The sequence below is a fragment of the Lepidochelys kempii genome, chromosome 1 (assembly GCF_965140285.1).
Source record: "Lepidochelys kempii isolate rLepKem1 chromosome 1, rLepKem1.hap1, whole genome shotgun sequence".
Classification (NCBI taxonomy): Eukaryota; Metazoa; Chordata; order Testudines; family Cheloniidae; genus Lepidochelys; species Lepidochelys kempii.
In genome coordinates, this window is record NC_136380.1 from 33,844,912 (window position 1) to 33,858,802 (window position 13,891).

The window sequence follows — 13,891 nt, forward strand, 5'->3', positions numbered from 1 at the left end:
GGGATCATTTCTGGGTCCAGTTCTGTTCAATATCTTCATCAGTGATTTAGATAATGGCATACAGAGTACACTTATAAATTCTGTGGTGATACCAAGCTGGGAGGTGTTGCAAGTGCTTTGGAAGTTAGGATTAAAATTCAAAATGCTCTGGACAAACTGGAGAAATGATCTGAAGCAAATACGATAAAATTCAGTAAGGACAAATGCAAAGTACTCCACTTAGGAAGGAACATTCAGTTGCACACATACAAAATGGGAAATAACTGTCTAGGAATGAGTACTGTGGAAAGGGATCTGGGGGCCATAGTGGACTATAAGCTAAATATGAGTCAACAGTGTAACATTGTTGCAAAAAAAGCGAAAATCATTCTGGGATGTATTAGCAGGAGTGTTGTAAGCAAGACACGAGAAGTAATTCTTCCGCTCTAATTCGTGCGGATTAGTCCTCAACTGGAATATTGTGTCCCATTCTGGGCGTCATATTTCAGGAAAGATGTAGACAAACTGGGGAAAATCCAGAGAAGAGCAACAAAATTGATTACAGGTCAAGAAAACATGACCTATGAGGGAAGATTGAAAAAAATGGGTTTGTTTAATTTGGAAAAGAGAAGACTGAGAGGTGACATGATAACAGTTTTCAAGTACATAAAAGGTTGTTACAAGGAAGAGGGAGAAAAATTGTTCTTGGACAATGGGAGCGGTGGGAAGCAGCGTGGGCTGAGGGACATGCTAGTCACCACTTCCTGCAGCTCCCATTGTCCAGGAATGGCGAACCACAGCCAGTGGGAGCTGCGGGACTCCGTGCCTGCAGACGCTCCAGATAAACAAACCAACCCGGCCCACCAGCATCTTTACCCTGACAGGCCGGGTGCCAAAGGTTGCCAACTCCTGGTCTAGATAATACTTGGTCCTGTCGTGACTGCAGGGGACTGGACTAGATGACCTCTCAAGGTCCCTTCCAGTCCTATGATTCTACTTGCTACCTTACTGCACCTTTTACACCTGTCAGTGTAGAGGTTAGTTAGAAAGACCCTGGTGTTGGAGCTTTATCTGAACACCTACAATAGGCTCAAGTGTCTGCTATTTATTTGACACAGAGGCAGAAGTACAGTTTAACTCAAGAGTCCTCTAAGACTGCTTAGTTAAAGTGCCGTATTTTCAGAACTTCCTCCACAGGTTGAAATGAAAAACTCATTCTGTTAATTTTTGACTTACTCTCTCTTTTGTGCTCTATAAATATGCTTAACCAAGTTTATTTCAGCAGATGCAACCCCCACATGATTTCCCATGCATTAACTTAACACTGTGTACCACTTATCCACCTCTCTGGCTGCTTACATAATCCTTATCACTGCAGTATCTGAGAGCCTTCCAAGTATTTAAAATGAAGTGTTACAATGTTTCTCTCTCTTCCTTTTCAGGTGAAAAGGTTTGGTTGGCTTATCAGTTGTTTGTGCCTATTGTGTCTCTGGGGAACAGCTCAGTCAAATAAATGAGTTTGCATTTCTTTCTGCAAGTGGAGAAGTCTGTGGTCAAACTTATGTCTTGCAAGAATGAATTCCATAATTTAGGTTTAGCGTCTATGGAAACTGCCTCCCTTAGTTGCAAACATCCCCACTACACTGAACTGCTACAGCAGCCCTGCCGCAGAGGCACCACTATAGTGTTTAAGTGTAGACAAGCTCTATGTAAAAATGCTCTAACTAAATAAGGCTCAAGACTGATTTTAATCCTTTACTTAAGACATAGTGCAATGCTGGTATCTCACAGCCATTATTTACTACATTAGATGCCTTATCTTCTAGAAAGGAGTTTGGTAGCCACCTTCCCTCCAGAAGCCTTGGAGACAGTGGCCATCCTCATCTAAGATATTTAGGTGCCAAACTCCCATTGACTTCAATGGGAATTAGGTGCCTAAATACTTTGAGGATCTGGGCCAGTGTGCTTCTCCCTCCCTCTCCAGTTTGGGGACTAGCCAGCAGACCACCTCCTCTGCTAAATCTTCCAGCCTGCACATTCTATAACAACGAGACCCTAAAGTCTCCTCTGGTTCCACTCCTGCTTCTATGACAATGGAGAAATACTTGAGCCCCCATTAATTAAGCAACAGGGCAGAATATGTCTCATCCTATGGGTTCATGACCTTCTTATCATATTTGCAGTCATTGGGTATTAATGGACATAGATCCGTGCAAGCGAGTATGTTTTTGCAATAATCAAATTAAGCAATAACCCACAACAGGATGTGCATTCCTGAAAACATTACCTACCTTATACCTAGATCTGACATCTTATACATTTTATTTTTCACTTCCTTGATAATCTACTTAGACATCTAGTCTCTTTATTTCGTGGTGACACACACACCTGGGTTATATGAGAATTTCTTTTTGATATGCAATTTTTGCTTTATTAAATTTGAATTGGACAGAAAGAATAACCACATGAAAAAGGAAGTTTAGGAGGAATGATCAGCCCCCCAACCTGAAGCAAATACTCATCAGCAACCACATACCACACAACAGAACCACTAACCCAGGAACCTATGCTTGCAACAAAGCCCATTGCCAACTGTGCCCACATATCTATTCAGGGGACACCATCACAGGGCCTAATAACATCAGCCACACTATCAGAGGCTTGTTCACCTGCACATCCACCAATGTGATATATGCCATCATGTGCCAGCAATGTCCCTCTGCCATGTACATTGGTCAAACTGGACAGTCTCTACGTAAAAGAGTAAATGGACACAAATCAGATGTCAAGAATTATAACATTCACAAACCAGTCGGAGAACACTTCAATCTCTCTGGTCACGCGATTACAGACATGAAAGTTGCTATTTTACAACAAAAAAACTTCAAATCCAGACTCCAACGAGAAACTGCTGAATTGGAATTCATTTGCAAATTGGATACAATTAACTTAGGCTTGAATAGAGACTGGGAGTGGCTTAGTCATTATGCAAGGTAGCCTATTTCCCCTTGTTTTTTCCTACCCCCCCCCCCCAGACGTTCTTGTTAAACCCTGGATTTGTGCTGGAAATGGCCCACCTTGATTATCATACACAATGTAAGGAGAGTGGTCACTTTGGATAAGCTATTACCAGCAGGAGAGTGATTTTGTGTGTGTGTGGGGTGGGGGGTGGGGTTTGAGAAAACCTGGATTTGTGTTGGAAATGGCCCAACTTGATTATCATACACATTGTAAGGAGAGTCGTCACTTTAGATAAGCTATTACCAGCAGGAGAGTGAGTTTGTGTGTGTGTGTGGGGGGGGGGGTGAGAAAATCTGGATTTGTGCTGGAAATGGCCCAACTTGATTATCATACACATTGTAAGGAGAGTGATCACTTTAGATAAGCTATTACCAGCAGGAGAGTGGGGTGGGAGGAGGTATTTTTTCATGCTTTGTGTGTATATAATAAGATCTTCTACACTTTCCACAGTATGCATCCGATGAAGTGAGCTGTAGCTCACGAAAGCTTATGCTCAAATAAATTGGTTAGTCTCTAAGGTGCCACAAGTGCTCCTTTTCTTTTTGCCATCAAGAATGTATAATTCTATGTTTATTTGTCTGTTAACCTATTCTTAGATTGTATATATCTACCGTGCAGTAGCCTGCCATGCACTAAGTGCCTATGTGGATGCTGCTGCCATGCACGAAAAGTTCTGTAATGTACATTGATCCACTGCTGTTTAGTGTGCAGCAGCAGGATCCATGTGGCCACTTCGCATGTACTAAGCTGGTGCACTGTCTATTCATGCCCTGCCTACTCACGCACTAAAGCCTTGTCTACACTACAGAGTTTCGTCAAAAAAAAAGTTATGCCGCTTTAATTAAAACCACTGTTGCATGTCCACACTATGCTCCTTGTGTTGGCAGAGCACGTTCACACTAGCAGTTCTTACGTCGACACAGAGAGCAGTGCACCATGGGTAGCTATCCCACTGTGCAACTGGCCACAGGGTGCTTTGGGGAGGGTTTGCAGTGCCTCATGGGGCAGGTACAGCATCACATGATGCAGATTTCTCAATCCAATTACTCCATGGGCATCCCACTAGATTGTCAGCTGCTTTTCAACTGAAGTGTATGTGTGGGGGAGGGAGACAAAGTGTGTGATAGGGAGTGTGTGTGTGGGAGAAAGACAGAAAGAAAGTGTGTGTTGGGAAGTGTGTGTGTTGAGGGAGATTGTGTCAGCATGCTGTCGCTTTAAGTGCAGACAGCAGCCTGAGCAACTAATCCTGGGGGAGGGGGACACCCCCCCTTTTCATCAGCCCCCAGATCTGCACAGCACAGCACAGCACAGCAGTCTGTCCCCCTTCTCCCTACCTGCGGCAGCCCATTCTGTCTGGCTGCTAGTTCCACATTAATGGTTGTGTGATTCCCTCCAAATTCTGCCCCAGCCTCAGCTACCAGGAGCGGCATCCTTAGCAGCTCTGCGAGCTCTCCACGCTGAGGAATGTCAAAGCTTCTCAGAGGAAAGGGGAGAGGAGCATGCCTGCAGGGCAGCTGAGTTCAAAACAGTGAGCAGAGCGGTCACGGTGGGCATTGTGGGATACTGGGGGAGGCCAGTTATGTCGACATAAGGAATGGCAGTGTCTACACTGATGCTTTGTCACTTTAACTTTGCCACAAAAAGTGTTATGCCTCTCATTGAGGTGATTTTGCGGCAGAGGTTTGCCACCAAAAGTAACTTTGTAGCCTGTACATATCCCCTGTTTTGTCAGCAAATGCAGCCTTTTGCTGACAAAACTGTGCGGTGTAGACAAGGCCTAAGTTTCTGTATAGACAAGTCCAGTCTTGATCTTCTTATCCTTTTTGATCAAACTGATGTATATGCTTAGGTGGTTGTATAAAGTTTTGGGAATATAGACACAGTAAACCAAATAGTTTAGAAGTTTTCATGATTTACAAAATTCTGTTTCTATCAAAAAGGACTCAGAGATAATAAGTTTGAGCCTGATCTGCATTATGGTAGTGTAAATCCAGAGGAACTCCACAAATACAATGGGGTTACACCATCATAAAACTGGTGTCAAATCAGATTTGGTGTTGAGGTTTCAAAATTTGTTCCATCCTAATGCAGAACGAAAGCAAGACCTTTGCTCTGGGACTGGTGGGGGGTTGGAGACACACACCTCACTCTCCCTCTGGAATAGACAATAGTCCAGTGGTTGGGGCACTCAGCTAAGATGTAGGAGATCCACACCCAAATCTTTGGTCTGCCTAATATGGACCAGGACTTGAAGCTGAGTCTCCGACCTCCTAGGCCTGTGTCCTAATGACTGGGTTATTGGCTGTTCTGGAGCCTCTCACTCTCTCTGGTTTTGACCAGAAATTTCATCCTGGTCTTGAGAAACCTTCCTGACAAAATTTTAATCAAAACAAATATATTTCTTCAAAAAGTTTTGTTTTTGCTGAATCAGCATTTTCTGATTTTGGGGGAGGGATGGGGGGCGGAGGTTTGTGGAAAAATCCAAGCCAGCTCTACCCAGAATCTTTACATTTCTAGTTTTTCTGTTGTTTTCCATTAATTAATTTACTGGACAGGGACATCCTTTTAATTCATTCTTTTCCTATTATCCTGATTGGCAACAATGTTTTGAAATTTATTCTGAAAAATTCTATCAGGCCTTTGCTTTCAGAAATTTTAAGAGCTAAAATGAGTTTGGCTTCATTAATTTTAATAGCATCCAATACTAGATTCCTAGATATTCCCATCTCACTTTTCCCAGTCCCTAGAGAGAGCAGAACAGCATGAAGGAGAAGAAGAAAACCCGCACGATGAACATGACTCAGAGGTTCTTTTCTCATAACAGAAGTTGTGGCTAGCACATGGTACTCTAGGAGTCTATGCTGGAGAATTCTACCATATTTTTAAAAAAGGTGTGTGTGTGTGTGTGTGTGTGTGTGTGTGTAAAACAGTGATTCACATGAATAGTCTGACTAACTTCAATGGGTTATCCATGTGAGTACCTGCTCACTAGCGTGGCCAAGGGCCACACAATCAGGCCCTAAAGAAATCATATGGTCACACACACACACAGACACTAAAAGGAAAAAAAGGAAGAGATGACATTTCAGAAAATCCAAGCAGAAGTGTCCTTTAACCACATGGTGACAAACAAAGTGGCTACCTGCCATGGCAATGAGAGAGAAAACTCTATCTTATACAACTCTCTTTTTAGAGTGTAAGGCCTTTGGGGCAAGCACCATCTTTGTGTGTTGTGTTTGTACAGCTCATAGCAGAGTGGGGTCCTGCCACATGACTAGGGCTCCTTGGCATTATAGTAACATGTATAATAAATGTCATATAGAACCTGTCCTGAATGCTGTTTTCATATTTCTAAAGAATCTACTTAGGCAGAGGTGGAAGTGAGCTGGGAATAAGCCTGAGAGTTTCACTGGATGCTATCAGAATTAATAAATATATACACAAGAATACAGGTCTTGTCTACACTTGCAGTTAAATGACTTCCAATACCACTTCAGCAATAAGTATGTTTCCTTGAGTGGATAACAGTGGCTATAATTCACAATTGTAAGGCTTACTTTCTGTGAACAGTTATAAGTTCAATGGAAAACAAGTCAGAGAGAGACAGGGATGTTTCAATAGCTGGTCTTTCTTTAGAATTGCTAACCCATTTGGGTCACATTGTAATGTCAATTATGTCAGTGAACTGTAAACCTGAAGTCATGCCACTGATTTCACAAAAGCTACTCTGGATTAACACTAGTATAACAGTGATCAAAATTTGGGTCTTTATATTGGCTGTAGGTGGTTTTGCTTTCCTCATATCTGTCCCAGGCAAATGAGCGATGGTATCTTGTGTCTCATATGGTAAGGTTCTTTATCTTCAACATGAATGGAATGTGGGTTCTTATTTGCTGGGATGAGGTGTACATTCTAATTTCCTTTGTGGCTTCTGTTTCCGCGAGCCTGACAAGCAAAATCACATACAGTAGAAGGCATCAGGCAAGATATGGCATGTTGCTATGATATGTTCTAATGCATTTCTGTCCCTGTACTGTCCCTATGAGGAAAATAAATGTTATATTAACTCTAGTGTTTTGATTCAACACCCAAAAGTTGAAGACTAAAAGAACAACTTTATGTGGTTTATTGGTTCTGAAGGTGATTCACCATTATTATCCCCTGAGCACAATCCAGGAACAATGTGTTTGTCTTTTATGCATTTTAGTCCTGCATAGATCTCTGCATTAATGTTTAATAAAGGAAATAGGACATTCTCCAACCATCCCAAGCCTCTCCTCAATCCTTGGTACGTGGCCCATTTTACTTCCCTAATGCGTCATAATTTGCATTCTTATATAACCTCACTGGAGAACAAACCTTGACTAAGTAGCAAGACCAATGAATGGCAAAATACCAGGGAACTTCCAACACTCATGTTTTCCTATACATTAATTTTCCTTTACATTTATAACAAATATATTGTCATGACTATGTGTATGAATGTGATCTACGACAGACTGTCATCCTGATGTCACTGTGCCATGTATTTTATGTAGTCATTTACACCTGTGCACAGTGTGAGTGTAATTCTGATTTGGTAGTGCTCTACATCTATTTTGCACTCACTTTGCACAGGTATAAATGACCACAAGGTTCAAAGGGCCGATGTATTTCAAATATTTTAATTCTATTGTAATTATGTTGTTAAAATATGGTTCTAATTTCACCCGGGTGCAACTCCATGAAATTCAGTGGTGTTATGCCATGCACAGCTTTGGGCCTGTGTGTATAATATTTGTGCAATAGAGGCCAGTGGACTGCAGAGTATGTTAAGTTGTGGGTCAAGAACACACTCTGACTACTTAGACTGAGAAAAAACAATCACCTTTCTAATCTAAAATGTTATCCTTCAGCAAGATTGGTGCTGCCCATAAATTAAACAAAAAACAAAAAAACTTCAAAAACAGACTCCAAGGAGAGACTGCTGAATTGGAATTAATTTGCAAACTGGATACAATTAAATTAGGCTTGAATAAAGACTGGGAGTGGATGTGTCATTACACAAAGTAAAACTATTTCCCCATGTTTATTCCCCCCCACTGTTCCTCAGACGTTCTTGTCAACTGCTGGAAATGGCCCACCTTGATTATCACTACAAAAGTTTCTCCCCCCTTGTCATAAATATAAAGGGAAGGGTAAACCCCTTTGAAATCCCTCCTGGCCAGGGGAAAGCTCCTCTCACCTGTAAAGGGTTAAGAAGCTAAAGGTAACCTCGCTGGCACCTGACCAAAATGACCAATGAGGAGACGAGATACTTTCAAAAGCTGGGAGGAGGGAGAGAAACAAAGGGTCTGTGTGTCTGTCTATATTCTGTCTTGGCCGGGGATAGACCAGGAATGGAGTCTTAGAACTTTTAGTAAGTAATCTAGCTAGGTACGTGTTAGATTATGATTTCTTTAAATGGCTGAGAAAAGAACTGTGCTGAATAGAATAACTATTTCTGTCTGTGTATCTTTTTTGTAACTTAAGGTTTTGCCTAGAGGGGTTCTCTATGTTTTTGAATCTAATTACCCTGTAAGGTATCTACCATCCTGATTTTACAGGGGGGATTTCTTTATTTCTATTTACTTCTATTTTTATTAAAAGTCTTCTTGTAAGAAAACTGAATGCTTTTTCATTGTTCTCAGATCCAAGGGTTTGGGTCTGTGGTCACCTATGCAAATTGGTGAGGCTTTTTATCCAACATTTCCCAGGAAAGGGGGGGTGCTAGTGTTGGGAGGATTGTTCATTGTTCTTAAGATCCAAGGGTCTGGTTCTGTAGTCACCTAGGCAAATTGGTGAGGCTTTTTACCAAACCTTGTCCAGGAAGTGGGGTGCAAGGTTTTGGGAAGTATTTTTGGGGGAAAGACGTGTCCAAACAGCTCTTCCGCAGTAACCAGTATTAGTTTGGTGGTGGTAGCGGCCAATCCAAGGACAAAGGGTGGAATATTTTGTACCTTGGGGAAGTTTTGACCTAAGCTGGTAAAGAGAAGCTTAGGAGGTTTTTCATGCAGGTCCCCACATCTGTACCCTAGAGTTCAGAGTGGGGGAGGAACCTTGACACCCCTCCTCCCCGCTCTCCTGCTGGTAATAGCTCACCTTACCTGATCACTCTTGTTACAGTGTGTATGGTAACACCCCTTGTTTCATGTTCTCTGTGTATATAAATCTTCCCACTGTATTTTCCACTGAATGCATCTGATGAAATGAGCTGTAGCTCACGAAAGCTTATGCTCAAATACATTTGTTAGTCTCTAAGGTGCCACAAGTCCTCCTTTTTTTTTTATCCTCAGTGTGGCTCCATTGATTTCACAAGGGATAATATGACCCTTGGATGTCAGTGACATTAGTTACATGAATAATGTGGCCACAATTCAGCCCCAAGGGAAAACATTTCCTAGAACTCTGACCAGGAGTTCTATCACACCTGTTTGGTGAAGTGGTGATCTACTGAGGATCTTTTTCTTGAACAAGAACATTTTTTCAGAATCAAGCTAAGCAGAAAACAGCTTCAGAGGAGCTCCATAGCTACATATTGAATTTGCTACTGGGGAGCTGATTGAGCTAGGTTTTTGCGTGTTATTGTATGAGAGTACAACCCAGAGTCAAATATTTAACTTTTGTAAAAGTCAAGTAGTCAGAATTGTCCTTGGAATACCAGCCTGCACAAGTTGGAAGCTTTACATATCAGGGAGCCATGATTTGTCCCAATGTATAATTTACACCACCATTGACATGACTGCAGAATTTGGACCCTAATGTTGTGAGAGATTTCCTACAATATTTCCGTCTCTAAGATCTTCCTATAGAGATAATAAAATAATCTTGTCTTTCATAGATTCATAGATATTTAGGTCAGAAGGGACCATTATGATCATCTAGTCTGACCTCCTGCACAATGCAGGCCACAGAATTTCACCCACCACTCCTAAAAAAAACCTCACACCTATATCTGTGCTATTGAAGTCCTCAAATTGTAGTTTGAAGACCTCAAGGAGCAGAGAATCCTCCAGCAAGTGACCCGTGCCCCATGCTACAGAGGAAGGCGAAAAACCTCCAGGGCCTTCCAATCTGCCCTGGAGGAAAATTCCTTCCCGACCCCAAATATGGCGATCAGCTAAACCCTGAGCATATGGGCAAGATTCATCAGCCAGATACTACAGAAAATTCTTTCCCGGGTAACTTGGATCTTACCCCATCTAAAAACCCATCACAGGCCATTGGGCCTATTTACCATGAATATTTAATTACCAAAACCATGTTATCCCATCATACCATCTCCTCCATAAACTTATCGAGTTTAATCTTAAAGCAAGATAGATCTTTTGCCCCCACTACTTCCCTCGGAAGGCTATTCCAAAACTTTATGCATTTCATCTTGATATTTTAATGTCTTCTACATAGACTTACACTGATTTAAATCAAGTATAATGTGGGAGAAACATATATTTTTGATTTTTTTGAAATAAAAATCTGCAGTACATGGGCAGCATATTATGCTACATTATAGGTTTTTCTACAGCTTACAGTACAATATTTATTTTAATTTCTGAAAAAATGGACATACAAGAAAAATATGTGGAAAGAAACATTTTTTCAAGCCAGTAACAATAGAGCACAGGTAGCTAAATGGACAGAGAAAAAGATTAGGAATATCAATAGTATGATTTAAATATACCACACAATGGGAATTTCAGGCCCCTTGTCCCTGAGATTTGCGAAGGAGAAAATCAATCCATTAGGTAGTAAAATAGAATAATACTTTTCAAGAATAGCAAAACACATGGTTGAAATGACATAAGGAGCAGATAGGGCTTCATAATAAGGTATGATGATAGCCGAAATATGTGAAGTGTCTGGCAACCAATGAATCTTAGTAGACCAAATTAATCTCCTGAGTAACTCTAGTGACTTGAGTGGTGTGACCCCAGGGATGGGCTTGGCCCAGTGTGTCATTTCTCTCAGTGTTTAATCACCTTTTTAATTGTTCTTGGCTGTCATGAGGCTTAACTCTCCTTGCAGAGATCAGCAAAATGTCCTAACTTGCTCAACAAGCTGGGAAGGGAATCAGACAAATTTTAAGGGGATCCTCATTCAAACACATTGTTGCTCTTCCAGCAATCAACCAGCCAATATTATTACACAAGTGAGGAAGGCCCAGCTTTTACAAGCAATGGGATTTTTTGCAAAAAACACAGAGCAACCATCTGAATGTGAATTGAAGTCTCTGAGGGAGTATAAGATCTAGATCTTTGGTTTGTACTCTATACACTACATATATTAGCTAAATTTGTATCTCAGCCCTCAGAACCTATTAATGCATAACCTGAGAAACAAAGTGCAGCTTTCATTTAATCACGACAGTTATTGTTATTATAACAAGTGGATTAAATTTCTATAATTTTAAAAAGCAAGACAGTTGCTATGCACAGTATATTTAAACTTAAATATGGGTCTCTTCAGAGACAACGCATGGGTCACTAATGTAGCTCCTAGCTGCCACATGGAGGCTAGGAGGAATGAACCAGTTTGGTGATATGATTTACCTTAAGGATTAGCTGGATGATAACAGAACACACATATTTATTTCTATAAAATATGACTAGAAGTGTTTTTCTGCATACCAATTCTAGGCTATATCTGACAACACTGATGGAAATTCTGTCTTGGGAAAAACAGCCAGAGCACATAAGCATGAGTGATTAAACCCAAAGTAACTCTACAGAACTGCAAATTGACTGTCCTCTGGCAAATTCTAGAATAATTGCGATAGGGTAAGACTGGTAGAGAAAGGGGAACGTTTTTCATGAAAATTCATAATTCTGACGAACAATGGAATTTCGAGCAGCACCATTCAGGAGACTATAGCTCCATGGCCAACAACTCATTGCTTTCAAAGGATGCTGAGCACTTTTGAAAGTCTGGCACCAAATATGGGTGATGAGCAAATCTGAAAATCTGGCTCTTCATTCTCTAATGGTGCAGTCTCTAAACCAGCTCAGGAGTGGCAGATGATGGTTATCAATGGAGTACAATCTGGGTATCAAATAAGCACCTCAGTAACCTCCTTTTATGAAAAAATGTGATAGTTTGTTGAACATCTCTACTGTTCAGAAGTCAGCTGCACAGGATAATGACCCATGGGGCTCCAGTATTAAAACGGCACCATTTTGCTTCAGTATACTGTGGTTCTCACTCCCAATATCCAGTATGTGGCATTCATGTAGATAATTGTAATTTACTTCAACCTGTTAATAAACAGTTCTCTTTTCATCATTGGAGAATCTCTGAACTGATGGTGGATGCTGGTTCCGCTGCATCAATTCTGCCTAGATCTACATACCTGTAATGTAATGTGTTCAGAGCACAGAGCTTACAGGACCTAAAATACATGGAATGACTTAGCGAATGTAGTCTCTGTTCTTGGTTGTATGACACCAGTGTGCCTTTAGGTTCTTTATTGTGGAAAACTGGCACAACAGTAAAATGGACTGTTTTACTCCCTAAAGCTTATGCACAGTTGACTGTGTTTCTTCTACCCTGCACAGAAAGACCCATTTTTAACTTTTTAAATTAATTTTTAACAGAAGTACAATATTTTAAGTAGGGCAGACAGAAAAGAGATGGCAGTTTATATAATAAATGGGTTCAGTGTTATCAGACTTTCCAGTATGGCGACACTTGGCATCAGTAAAGTTATAAAATAACTTAAGATATAAAATGGAAACGCTGTGATTATTAGTCAGAGATGACACCCACTTCCCTCATAGAACTGTTCACAAAAGGGAGGTACAATGTGTAACAGATGTGAGACCTGGGAGGTGTAGGGAGTTCAAATGACTATATTGAAATGTGCCAGACCGACATGGCCTTTTGGGACAAAGAGTGTGAAATGGGTTTCCTGGAGAATCCTTGGGGCATGCTTCATGCAAATTACACCACCCCAGTTATGCAGAATCCCAGCCTTTTGAAACTATGCCCTGAGCAGAGGGTAAGTGACTAGTGATTACCGGGTTCTGAAGAGTGGAGCTCAAAGGCCCAAGGTGTATAAAGAAACAGCTGAACGGTCCAGCTGTGGTCATGGTTCCTGATTTAAAAACTAATGTGAACTTGTAACCAAGGAGGCAAAATGAGTTGTGGGCTTTGAAAGACTGACCCCTAACAGAGTGCTGTGTTGAATTTGGGGGTGACTTCTGGTAAGCTTTTAGCATGTGTGTAGGTTCTTTTATTGTTCTTTATGTGTTTTGTCCGTAATGCTTTTGCCCTAAGAATAATTGCAGTTTCCTTTGTGAAGGCTGAATGGTAAGTGGTCCCTGGAGAAAGAGTTAACCACGGGTGCTGGAACCTTGAGAGACCTCCTGGAAAATCATAGCAAGGTGTAGAGGGATTGCAAGTCTAAACTCCCAGCCTGAAGGGAGAGAGATGTAGGTATCTGCCCCATGATAGGTGACAGCTGGGAAGCCTAAAACCTTGAGTAGGTGCCTTCAAGGAAGGAGGGGAGTCAAAGGTGCAGTTAATCCTGGTACTGTGACATAATGATGAGGGAGTGGCAGAGTACAGTAAGAAGCTGGAAAGAAACATGGTGTGGGGGAAGGAGCATTAAGTTAGGAGTCAAGAGTTCTAATCTGCCACTGTATGGACTTGGGTAAATCACTTCATCTTTCCCCCCATTTGTAAAATGAGGATTGCAATACCTCCCTACCTAACACAAAGGGGGAAATGTGATAATTAACTAGTCAGTATCTGTACAGTGCTTTGAGCACATACATGGTTATTAAAATGCAAAGTATTATTATCGTAACCGTAATGAATGTAACTTAGAGAAATAGAGGAAAAGTTCTTAATCAAGAAGCAGAGCAACCATCCTTTG